Below are 12618 nucleotides of genomic sequence, written 5' to 3' on the forward strand. Positions count from 1 at the left end.
ACTTGGGTGGATAGACCTCCACACATCCTCCCACCCGACCTCCCGAGCAAACTTCGCCAGGGAGGACGAGGAGGAGGAGGGGGAGGCCGAACCCCCACTCCTATCTAACCCAGCATCCATTACTGCGTTGAAGTCCCCCATTACGTAAATAGGAATATCCATACAGCCCCTAATGAATACCAGCAATTTGAGCAAAACAGCATGTGTGAACGGAGGGGGAATGTAGACTGCAGCAATAACTAGCTCCATGCCATTGAACCGCCCGTGGAGGAAGACATACCTCCCTCTGGAATCAATCTCCTCCCGTAGGCGAGTAAATTCTATATTTTTATGGATCAGGACCGATACTCCGGCTGCGTAGGTTGAGAAGACTGTATGTAGTTCATACTGGGCCCAGTATGAACTTCACCGGACTTCTCCTTTAATATAATCCCACCATACAATGTTCATAATACCAATATACAGTATTTATATAATATTACTATAAACTGTTCATATAATACCACCATACAGTATTCATATATTACTATACACTGTTCATATAATACCACCATACAATATTCATATATTACTATACACTGTTCATATAATACCACCATACAGTATTCATATATAACCACCATATAGTGCTCATATTTTACCACCTTACAGTACTCCGCTAACTCCAATATATGGATACCAGTAAACAGCTCCAAGTAATCTAGTAAAAATGCTGTACAATATGTATAGCCTTCCACTATATAGTAAGCAGTAAGACTTGTGGTGGTCCCAAGATAACAGGCCGCCCCCCTTAATACAACCCTACAGCAGGCCCTGCATTAAACAATGAGTTATATCCCTTTAACATCCACATTTGGTTAAATTGGAGAATCATTAACATTAATTTGCAGCGCTGAAAATTGCTTTACTGTAAAAAAAAAAAAAAAAAAAAAAAAAAAAAAGGTTTATTTAAGCAATTTTTCTAATAAAAATCAGAAATGTGAAATGATGGAGATCAAAAGGAGCGGCGGGAAGAGAAGTGTCACATTTCTTTTTTTTCCCAGAGTAATTAAGAGCAATTTATTTTAAGTGTAAGACTCCCCTTTAAGAGCCGGCGATTTCCTAGCCGCCTATTATGTAAGTTATATTTTTTCACACAGTTTGAAGCTGGAGGCAGATAGACATTGTTGGTACTGAGGTAGAATTAATTCTCCGTATTTCCTTTGTAATAGGCCGGCCGAGGTCTGGAAATAGTATGCACGCTCATTTTTATTCCGCACCACGCTCCGCTTTCAAGCAGACCTGCTGAACTGTTTAACCTAATTACCATCAGAAGGATTTATTCAGCCACTCTGGAAGCCATTGCTTTATTTAACAGATCTTCATTTCAGCAAATCTCAGGAATTCTGACATCATTATTTAGCCCAGCTCTTTCCATGGAACGACTCGAAACACAAGCTTTTTCATGGCGTTGTGTTCACATTATATTCCTTACATAGCTGGATGCCATCCAGGATCTCGCAGGGTATGAGTCTGGGCTCAGCACTGGGGCAACTTTGGCTTCATTTATCATATCTATTGTGGCCTAGAATGGGACTTTATGGGCAGTGGTATATAATACATACTGATCATATACTACTGCCATACAACATTCATGTATGAGTAATACCAACATGCAGTGCTCATATAATACCAACATATAGTACTCATATAATACAAGTATTCATATAATAACAACATACAGTATTCATGTAATACAACCATATAGTATTCATATAATACCAACATACAGTATTCATATAATACAACCATATCGTGTATATATAATACCAACATACAGTATTCATATAATACAACCATACAGTGCTCATATAATACCAACATACAGTATTCATGTATTCATATAATGTTAACATACAGTGCTCATATAATACCAACATACTGTATTATATAATACCACCATATAAAACTAACATACAGTATTCATATAATACCACCATATGGTATTCATTTGATGCTACCATACAGTGTTCATATAATACTAATATATAGTATTCATATACCACCATACAGTTTTCATATTATACCGTACCACCATACACTTTCAATAATACCATTATACAATGGTCATATAATTTTAATATACAGTATTCATATAATGCTGCTATACACTGTTGAGATAATACCACCATACAGTATTTATATAATACTAATATACAGTATTCATATAATTTTACCACAGTGTTCACATAATGCCACCATATAGTGTTAATACCACCATACAGTGTTCATAAAATACCGTTGTACAGTATTCCCATACCACCATACACTGTTCACATAATACCACTGTACAGTATTCATATAATACCACCATACACTGTTCACATAATACCACTGTACAGTATTCATATAATACCACCATACACTGTTCACATAAAACCACTGTACAGTATTCATATAATACCACCATACACTGTTCACATAATACCATTGTACAGTGTTCCAATAATACTGACATATAGTATTCATATACTGCTACCTTAAAGTATTCTTATAAAGACCACTATACAGTGTTCTTATAAAACACTGTACCTATAGTACCACCCCGCAGGATTATTTACATATACTACCACATACAGTATTCATATAATAGCACCATACAGTTTTCATATACTAGCACTATACTTGACTGACCTATTGATTTGAATGTACATAGTGTAATACATAAATTACCCTGTGGTGGCGCTGTAGGGAAACTGAACACCTTCTCACAGGTCTCACCACAGATCACAGCTGATCACTAGTAATTCAGCTTATTTTCAAGAGACCCTCCTAACGCTGCATAATCCGAAGCAGAGAATGCTTTATGTGCTTGTCTCATCCCAAGACTTGGCGCTCGGTGCCACGATCTGCCAAACATTTCCCATACCAGGGCTTGGCGGTAATTCCTAACAATGGCGTCCCCTTTAATGCAATGTAATCTTCTGCATTAGATGAGAGACTCTCTATTTGGGATTCATAATCCTCTTACATACAACACCAGTTGACAGTGCCCCCGTGGGTCAACATATGCGCCATGTTAAATACCCTACGTTGGCACACAAGAGCAGTGGGATTTTTACATGTGCCAGTCTAAGCCAGGAGATGTGACACCACACCAGCCATTAGAGTGTACACTGTGATGGGAAAACTACACATATCAATAAAAAAAATCATGGAAAAACCCTTTAAATGGCCAAACTGTAGTTGCCTCCAGCAACCACTAGGGAAAGCTTACTGCATACAGTTAATACTTTAAAAACCAGTACAGTGGCGACTTGGATTACCAGTATAATTCGTTCCTGGACTGCGCTTGTTATCCAAATCCACTCTTAAGCCAAAGCAAATTTTCCCATAACAAATCATAGCAATGCAGACAATTGGTTCCACACCCCAAAAATAATGATTTTTAATTCTGAATTACGTGCAGAACAGATGAAAAAAACAATGAGAAACAGCTGTATATGTGATATTATAAGTTACTGTACAGTATAGTATCAGCATGTGGTGTATAATGTATAGTAAGAGCATAAACTTGCTGTGCAGGAGGACAGTGACAGAAACTTTTCTATGCAGCAATGTGTATAGCTGAGTGTAAGTGCAGGCACATTATAGCAGCAGTGTGTATAGCTGAGTGTGAGTGCAGGCACATTATAGCAGCAGTATGTATAGCTGAGTGTGAGTGCAGGCACATTATAGCAGCAGTGTGTATAGCTGAGTGTAAGTGCCACCACATTATAGCAGCAGTGTGTATAGCTGAGTGTAAGTGCCGCCACATTATAGCAGCAGTGTGTATAGCTGAGTGTGAGTGGAGGCACATTATAGCAGCAGTGTGTATAGCTGAGTGTAAGTGCCGCCACATTATAGCAGCAGTGTGTATAGCTGAGTGCAGGAACACTATAGCAGGGATGGAGAGGATGGGAAACACAATGGCTGACAGAGACTGCAGGGAGCATAAATGAATGAGCAGGGCAGATGTGGGCACATCTGTCTGGGGAGAGAGGGGTTACAGCTATGAAGAGATTACCTCCACAGTCCTGTCCTCTGATGTAAGCCCCAGCCTGACGTGGATCTGCTATGATTTGGAAGGTGAGGGAGACTTGCTGGGTCAGAGTTCAGGGCGGTAGACCCCGCTATGCAGGCCATGCCCCTCCTCCACTCCACCTCCCACCTAGTACAGGGAGCTCTTACACCAAAGCAATGCTCTTACACCAAGTCACAATTTTGAAAAACTGTGAGCTCTTCTTGGAAAACGCTCTCAATCCAAGTTACTCTTAAACCGAGGTACCACTGTATACAGTAAGCTCTTGGGCTCCCCCTAGAGTTGGTTACAGGCAGACACAATTTTATCAGTTGACTTATGTGTCTCTGCAGGTGATTAGGAGAAGTGAATGGTATGAGGATATATTATAAGATTGTGTTAGGAGGTGGGGGATCTAACACAGACCCTGGCTGGAAGGAAACACGTTTGGCACGACAATTCCCTATGTGAAGAAGAAGCCCTGAACGTATTTGTCAGATCATCGCGGTCCATCTGGCAGCCTGGAAGCGCTTTTGGACAGAACCGTCCCTTCCTGAACGCCCTGCTCTGTAGGCTGCGCCAAAAACACTCGAAAATATGAATATTGTATCTGGAATCCAATGACAACACCCTTGTTGAATAATCTGTGTGTGGGAAGGAGCTGAGAACAAATCTGTTATGTAATTGTGGAGGTTTCAGCTTTCCTGGGATACTGCGAGATATTTGGCCGATCCCGGCTGAGTAAGTGGGAGCTCGCCATAATATCCTGCATATGATATCCTTATCTGAGGGCGGACGCATCCGCTGACTACGACTCCTGCTCCCTCCTGCCATGATTTATGTATGTTATTAGAGGGGCTAAGTGCACTCGCTTACCGCATCCAGAGAACATCTGCACAATGGGTGGTGGACCAGCAGTAAGGGAGTGACTCAGTAAGCCTTCACATAACCCATCAGGGCAGTGGTTGATTTACAGCTGGGGGGAAACTACAACTCCCAACATGCCACAATAGATTGTACTTAAAGGGGTACTCTGGGTCGGGGGTATTTTTGAGGATCGCCGGAGAGGGGGTGGAAATTGAAGCCGGAGGTCACTTACCTCCCCCGTTCCAGCGCCGGTGCCCGGATCGCACCGCCCGATACTCCCATCCCGCGGCCGCTTCCTTGTCAGAGCTGCCGCAAGAGACGTGACGTCTCAAGGCAGCTCTGCCATTCAGCGGCCGAGGCGGAACCCCACTACGGCCGCTGATTGGCAGAGCTGCCTTGAGACATCCAGTCTCATGCGGCAGCTCTGACCAGGAAGCGGCCGCGGGACGGGAGTAACGGGCGGCGCGATCCGGGAACCGGCGCTGGAACGGGGGAGGTAAGTGACTTCCGGCTTCAATTTCCAACCCCTCCCCGGCGATTCTCAAAAATACCCCCGAACTGGAGTACCCCTTTAAAAAAAAAACTCCAAAAAATATATATATTTCTTTCAGAACAACTGGTGTCATAAAGTTATATAGATTTGTAATTTACTTCTATTTAAAAATCTTCAGCCTTCCAGTACTTATCAGCTGCTGTTTATCCTGCAGGAAGTGGTGTATTCTTTCCAGTCTGACACAGTGCTCTCTGCTGCCACCTCTGTCCATGTCAGGAACTGTCCAGAGCAGCAGCAAATCCTTATAGAAAACCTCTACTGCTCTGGACAGTTCCTGACATGGACAGAGGTGGCAGCAGAGAGACTGGAAAGAATACACTACTTCATGGAGGACATACAGCAGCTGATAAGTACTGGAAGACTTGAGATTTTTTACGTAGAAGTAAATGACAACTTTCTGACACCAGTTGATCTGAAAGAAAGCATTTTATGCCAGAGTACCCCTTTAACTGAGAAGCTGATACAGTTTGATTTAGTTAGGCAATGAATATATTAGTATTATATGATCAGAAATCGCACCCCTACCGATCACACAGTGACGACATCTTAGAGATAGGCCATTACCTTTTGAGACGGGAATACCCCTTGTCCAGGATTAGAAATAGTACAGCTATTTTTTTTTTTTTTTTGCAAAAACAGCTCCACCCCTGCCCCCAGGTTGTGTGTGGTATTACAATTCAGCTCCATTCACTTCAATGCAGCTGAAAAACAACAGCCAAACTGAGGACAAGAGTGGCGCTGTTTCTGGAAGAAAGCGGTCATTTTTTTATTTAAACCCTGTAGGAAGCCACTGCATATGGACAGGGGACCCTCTTTTAAAGGGATATTCCAGCTGCGGCAAAACTACAATTCCCATCATGCCTGGACAGCCAAAGCTAAAGCTTTGGCTGTCCAGGCATGATGGGAATTGTAGTTTTGCCACAGCTGGAGGGGCTGAGTTTGTCACCCCTGGTCGTGTAGTTGGAAATCTCCCCCGTCTTGTGATGTTCGCACAGGAAGATGAGTTTCCTTTAGATTTTATTTACTCCGTCACCCATGACCCGTCGATAAGGAACCGCACAGACATCAGTTTGCGTCCCATAGAGATTAACAAGTAATAAAAACAACAACATACAATAGGGTAAGCTAGGCCCCAGTGATATACCGCGGTATAATCTAGCGGCCTGACACCATTGTCCTGTTTACGGGGTGGCGTCCTGCAGAAGTCACACGTCCAGTCAGATGCTGGCGTCCCTGTAACATATTGTGTGGCGCGGCCGTGGCGAGCAGCTTGCTTTTGTAGCCTGATTAAAAGATAGGATTAATTCCATGAATAGAGCATTAATACCAGTCTGGAAATGACCTTCTTTGTGGCAGATGTAAGCGCGCATGGAGCATGCTTAGAGTCAGCGTCATGCTGCTCCATCAATTTCAGGCCGTAAATCAGAGGGGAGACCGAGGGGCAGAGGAGGGGGGAACCTATACAGACCTATAGTGATACAACCAATATGGCCGCCGAATGGTTGTCTTCATGCTTACCTGGAGTGATCAGTCACCTTTTATCTCAGGGATGGGAAACCTTCGGCCCTCCAGCTGTTGCAAAACTACAATTCCCATCATGCCTGGGCAGCCGAAGCTTTAGCTTCGGCTGCCTAGGCATGATGGGAATTGTAGTTTTGCAACAGCTGGAGGGCCGAAGGTTCCCCATCCATGTTCTATCTGAAAATTCTGGGAAATCTGATTGACAACCAATATGGCCGCCATCACAGCTGCTCCCATAAGGGTTGTCATGTGGTTACCTGGAGTCCTGTGGGGTTATATGTGTAATAATTCCCAGTGTGGTTTGACACATTTACCTTTTAGGATTTTCAGAAAGTTGGGTGCGACCTATAGGACCGTCATCACAGCTTTCCCAGAATCCTGAAAGGCTAATCTGTCCATATAGAAAATCTTTTATTATTTCTTTGAGTTAAAGTGTAATCCCATAGGACTCAAGGTAAGCATGGTGACAACCCCTCTTATGCCATATTGGTTGTCACCCAACTTTCCCAGCATCCTGAACAGTGAATCTGTCCAGATAGGAAATCTTTTATTAGTTCTTTGAGTTAAAGTTTAATCGCATAGGACTCAAGGTAAGCATGGTGACAACCCCTCTTATGCCATATTAGCTGTCACCCAGCTTTCCCAGCATCCTGAATGGTGAATCTCTCAAGATAAGTAGTGATTTATTATTTCCCACTTTCGTGTCACCGTAAAAACCTGCATAATTCATGGTTAGTATAATGACAACCATTGTGGGAGCTGTAAAGTTGACCATATAGGTTGTCACCCAGCTTTCCTAGAATCCTGAATGAATGACAGACTAAGACAGGACGTGATTATCTGCTGTTTATATGGCACAGCAAAACCCTCCAGGACTCATGGTAAGGATGGTGACAACCTTAATGGGAGCTGTGACAATGGACATATTGGTTGTCACCCAGCTTTCCAAGGATCCTGAATGACAGATCAAGACAGGACGTGATTATTTGCTGTTTATATAGCACTATAAAACCCTCCAGGACTCATGGTAAGGATGGTGACAACCATTATGGGAGCTGTAACAGTGGAAATATTGGTTGTCACCCAGCTTTCCTAGAATCCTGAATGACAGATAAATATAGGAAGTAATTTATTATCTGCTGTGTATATCTTAAACCCTCCAGGACTCATGGTAAGGATGGTGACAACCCTTATGGGAGATGTGACAAAGGACATATTGGTTGTTACCCAGCTTTCCTAGAATCCTGAATGACAGATAAATATAGGAAGTAATTTATTATCTACTGTTTATATGGCACTTTAAAACCCACCAGGACTCATTGTAGGGATGGGGACAACCCTTATGGGAGCTGTGACAGTGGACAGCTTTCCTAGAATCCTGAATGGCAAATCTGTAACATTAAGAAGGGATTTATTATTTCCTTCTTCTGTATCACTGTAAAAACCTGAATGAGGCATGGTGAGTATACTGACAATTTAGGGGGACCTGTAAATGTGGCCATATCGGTTGTCACCCAGCTTTCCCAGAGTCCTGAACAGCAGATCTTTCTACATAGAAAGTGATTTATTTATCTGCTGTTTATATGTCCCTATAAAACCCTCAAGATAAAAATAAAGACAACCCTTATGGGAGCTGTGATGGTGGCTGTATTGATTTTACCCATCTTTTCCAGATTCCTGAACGACAAATCTGTCTACATAATTTATAAATTTCCACTTCCATGTCACAACCCAACAGGATTCAAGGAAAGCATGGTGACAACCCTGTCTAAGTTGTGATGATGGCCATAGTAGTTGTCACTCAGCTTTCCTGGAATCCTGAATCCTGGTAATCCTGTCTAGATAGGAAGTGGATTACTATTTCTTGCTTTCTTGTCACAAAGCCCTATAGGTCTCAAGGTAAGTATGGTTGCAACCTTTGTGGAGCTGTATTAATTGTCACCCAGCTTTTTCAGCATCCTGAATGGTAATGCTGTCTACATAGGAAGTGGATTATTACTTCTTGCTTCCTTGTGCTATAGGACTCCAGACAAGCATGGCGGCAACCCTCTTGTCAGGTGCAATGGCCGCCATATTAGTTGTCACCCAGCTTTTCCAGACATATATTTAGATATAATATGGCTGTAAGGTAGACTTTGGAGATTTCTGGAACGATAGAGTCATGTTGGGGGTCTGATTAAAGGGGTACTCCCTTGAAAATAATAATAATAATTATTTTTTTTAAATCAACTGGTATTGAAAAGTTATATAGATTTGTAATTTACTTCTATTTAAAAATCTCCAGTCTTCCGGTACTTATTAGCTGCTGTATGTCCTGCAGGAAGTGGTGGATTCCTTCCAGTCTGACACAGTGCTCTCTGCTGCCACCTCTGTCCATGTCAGGAACTGTCCAGAGCAGCAGCAAATCCCCATAGAAAACCTTTCGGCTCTGGACAGTTCCTGGCATGGACAGAGGTGGCAGCAGAGAGCACTGTGTCAGACTGGAGAGAATAAACCACTTCCTGCAGGGCATACAGCAGCTGATAAGTACTGGAAGACTTGAAATTTTTAAATAGAAGTAAATTACAAATCTTTATGACTTTCTGAAACCAGTTAATTTGAAATTATATATATTTTTGGCGGGGTGCCCCTGTAAGGGGTTCCTAGAGACTACCAGTGATTAAGGCCCATTGCTTTGGAGACCTGTATACGGGTCATGGCGTACACCTACACGTTTTGAATTTCTCAAAATTAGGAAAGTAGATAGTAAAAGTTAAGGATGTGATCATCTCCACAGGACACCGGTTAGCAGGCAGTTACATACAAATCCCTGTTCCCACTAATTTAAGCAAAGCCTCATTGAGTACAGTTAAATATAGCGCCAAATTATTATTACCGCCGATCCCCCCGATAGCAGCGGCAGCAAGAAATCAAATGTTCCTCAGCTGGTTGTATAGTATTTTCAGCTGGCAGCGTCCCTGGGCGATGGGTGGGCTTATTCATGCATGTACAAGGCCAGATGTTTCCACAGAGACACACGGAGATCAGTCGAGGTTCTTCTCTGCTCCACACGGCCCTGTGTCCGACACTGGTGACTGCGTCTTGTTCTTTAGGAAATGGGTCAGGTCACTTCAAGCCGGGGAATAGATATTCGGGGGGCAGAGGTGACAGCTGCATCTGGGCCCTGGTGCCTTAGGGGGTCCCTATGCCACATAAAGCGGGATCTCTAATATAGTTATACTTGTAGGACTTGTCAAGTTATATATTTGTGCAAATACAATTATTTCGCAAACGTGTCTCCTTCTGATATGCTGCTCATTCCCTTCCATTGTTGACAGTTCATTGTCTAGGTTACCGACCACCACTCTGCTGTAAAAGCAGTGCTTATATATATTAAACAAAACATGGTGTAAAGTGAAACTGGCTCAGTTGCCCCTAGCAACCAATCAGATTCCACCTTTCATTCCTCACAGACTCTTTGGTAAATAAAAGGTGGAATCTGATTGGTTGCTAGGGGCAACTGAGCCACTTTCACTTTACACCATGTTTGATAAATCTCCCCCTATATCTCTTCACATTTACATTATAACTTTACATACACCAGCCAGACCATTGATTTTAAAACAGAGTGGTGGTCGGTAACCTTGACAATGAGCTGTTAAAGGGATTATCCAGCAAAAAATTTTTCTTTCAAATCAACTGGTTTTAGAAAGTTATATAGATTTGTAATTTACTTCCATTTAAAAAATCTCCAGTATTCCAGTACTTATCAGCTGTTGTTTGTCCTACAGGAAGTGGTATATTTTTTCCAGTCTGACACAGTGCTCTCTGCTGCCACCTCTGTCCGTGTCAGGAACTGTCCAGAGCAGGAGAGGTTTTCTATAGGGATTTGCTACTGCTCAGGACAGTTCCTGACATGGACAGAGGTGGCAGCAGAGAGCATTGTGTCAGACTGGAAAGAATACACCACTCCCTGCAGGACATACAGCAGCTGATAAATACTGGAAGGCTTCAGATTTCTAAATAGAAGTAAATTACAAATCTATATAACTTTATGACACCAGTTGATTTGGAATAAAAAAAAAAAAAAAAAAAAGATTTTCGCAGGAGTACCTACCCCTCTAATGCAGTGTTTTCCATTGTGTCGTAAAACCACAACTCCTTAGGCTGTCAGGGCATGATGAGAGTTGTAGTTTTACCACTATATTTTGGGGAACATGGCTCTAATGTATGTGGATTTTTAAATTACAAATCTATATGACTTTCTGGAACCAGTTCATTTGAGAGAAAATAATTTTTGGCGGAGTACCCCTTTAAAGGCTAGAGACTACCAGTGATTGAAGCCCACAACTCCTTAGGCTGTTAGGGCATGATGAGAGTTGTAGTTTTGCAACTATATTTTGGGGGACATGGCTCTAATGTATATGGAGGCCTTTGATGACAATACATACTGTTATATATATATATATATGTACATCAGTCCACTTGCACCTCCCAGTAGGATTACATATATGTTACGTATCACCAGTAACAAAGTCTTCTACACAAGTTCAAAAGGTAACATAAGAAATATAGGATGAATAATGACCCAGAAGTACATTTCCTCTTTGGCCTCCATCCAGTGTAATCCCTGCTCTTCTGTGTTGTGTCACTGACCCCGTTTGGGCCCTTTAATCATCGGTGATCGGGGCTCTGGGTCCCGTCCGGGTCTGTCCGATGGAGACTGAAGCTTTCCCTATACAACTCAGCAGATTGAGACTAACGTGAAGTTTTGCTAATTTTTTTATTTTTTTTTAATCAGTGAAACACAAAGCTGACTAAATACTTTTCGGGAACAGATGTAACTTTTATATGGGAGGAAACGGCGAGTCAGGGCAGGTCTCAGAACGCATGAAGGAAAACACACGTCCAAGTTATTTCACTCTGTTGTAATGGAAATGCTTGGATTTAAAGGGATATATGTGTCCTTAATATGTAGAAAGTGTAGCCTTAAAGGGAAAATCCAGGATTAGAAAAAAAGCATAGCAAAAGAGCGCCACCCCTGTTCTCAGGTTGTGTGTGGTATTACAAATCAGCTCCATCTACTTGGAACCGAGCTGCAATACCCACACCCAAACTGAGGACAAGTGGGGCGCTCTTTCTGGAAGACAGCAGACATGATTTTCTAAGCCTGGATAACTCTTCTCCTTTACCCATTTTCAGCCTTGGGCTTTTCGAGATTTTGAGTTAATAAAGTTTATCTGAGTAATGGAAAGTTCTTATTTTATAATAGGTTGTGTGAGAAACGTTGTCCATGTCATGAACTGTCCAGAGCAGGAGAGGTTCTCTATGGCAGTGATTTTCAACCAGTGTGCCGCGACACATGGTCGGGTGTGCCGCGGGGAAAGTTCCCCAAACTATGGTGCCCCTGTGAAACAGGAGAAAACAATGGGGGAGAGAAACCTGGGGATGGGGGAGAAACAGGGGAGAGAAGCAGGGGGGAGAGAAATATGGGGATGGGGGAGAGAAACAGCGGAGAGAAACATGGGGATGGGGGAGAAACAGGGGAGAGAAGTTTGGTGGAGAGAATCAGGGGGGAGAGAAGTATGGTGGAGAGAAGCACAGGAGAGAAGCACGGGGGAGAGAAGCACAGGAGAGAAGCATGGGGGAGAAGTATGGT

The 12618-nt window shown here is 42.6% G+C and overlaps 1 protein-coding gene across 5 annotated transcripts in view; it reads left to right on the forward strand.

The window, feature by feature from the left end:
- FMNL2 (formin like 2) overlaps nt 1-12618 on the forward strand; it is a 205326-nt gene that overhangs the window by 85362 nt on the left and 107346 nt on the right. The window lies entirely within an intron of this gene.

This window comes from Dendropsophus ebraccatus, chromosome 9 (assembly GCF_027789765.1).
Source record: "Dendropsophus ebraccatus isolate aDenEbr1 chromosome 9, aDenEbr1.pat, whole genome shotgun sequence".
Classification (NCBI taxonomy): domain Eukaryota; kingdom Metazoa; phylum Chordata; class Amphibia; order Anura; family Hylidae; genus Dendropsophus; species Dendropsophus ebraccatus.